Genomic DNA, 1,173 nt, shown 5'->3' on the forward strand with positions numbered 1-1,173 from the left:
TAGCTTTGACTAGATGGACTTTTGTTAGCAAAGTAATGTCTCTGCTTTTTACTATGCTCTCTAGATTGGTCATAGCTTTTCTTCCAAAGAGCAAGCATCTTTTAATTTATGGCTGCCGTCACCATCTGCAGTGATTTTGGAGCCCAAAGAAATAAACTCTCTCACTGTTTTCATATTTCCCCATCTATTTGCCATGAAGTGATGGGACCGGACGCCATGATATTAGTTTTCTGAATGCTGAGTTTTAAGCCAACTTTTTCACTCTCCTCTTTCACTTGGGTCAAGAGGCTCTTTAGTTCTTCTTCACTTACTGCCATAAGAGTGCTGTCATCTGCGTATCTAAGGTTTTTGATACTTCTCCCAGCAATCTTGATTCCAGCCTGTGCTTCATCCAGCCTGGCATTTCACATGATGTGCTCTGCATATAAGTTAAATAAGCAGAGTAACAATATACAGCCTTGACGTACTCCTTTCCCTATTTGGAACCAGTCTGTTGTTCCACGTCCGGTTCTAACTGTTGCTTCTTGACCTACATATAGATTTCTCAGGAGGCAGGTCAGGTGGTCTAGTATTCCCATCTCTTTAAAAATTTTCCACAGTTCGTTGTGATCCACACAGTCAAAGGCTTTGGTGTAGTCGATAAAGCAGATATTTTCCTGGAACTCTTGTGCTATTTTGATGATCCAATGGATGGTGGCAATTTGAATGGATAAAGATATACCTAAAATGGAATATTGTGTGTTGGCATTCATTGAATGGATAAAGATATATCTAAAATGGAATATTGTGTTGGCATTCACTGAATGGATAAAGATATATCTAAAATGGAATATGGTGCCCATGTGTAGAGTTGCTTAGGCATGTCTGAGTCTCTGTGACCCCCATGGGCTGTAGCCCACCAGGCTCTCTGTCTGTAGGATTTCCCAGGCAAGAATACTGGAGGGGGTTGCCATTTCCTCCTCCAGGGGATCTTCTCAACCCAGGGATCTCTTGCATCTTCTGAATTGGCAGGCAGATTCTTTACCACAGGGCCAATTGGGAAGCCCCAAAATGGAATGTTACTGAGCCATAAAAGATAATGAAATATTGTCATTTGCAGCAACATGGATGGACCTAGACATTATCATACTAAGTGAAGTAAGTCAAAGACAAATATTATGTGATATCATATAT

Source organism: Bison bison, unplaced genomic scaffold (genome assembly GCF_000754665.1).
Source record: "Bison bison bison isolate TAMUID 2011002044 unplaced genomic scaffold, Bison_UMD1.0 scf7180017864289, whole genome shotgun sequence".
Lineage (NCBI taxonomy): Eukaryota > Metazoa > Chordata > Mammalia > Artiodactyla > Bovidae > Bison > Bison bison.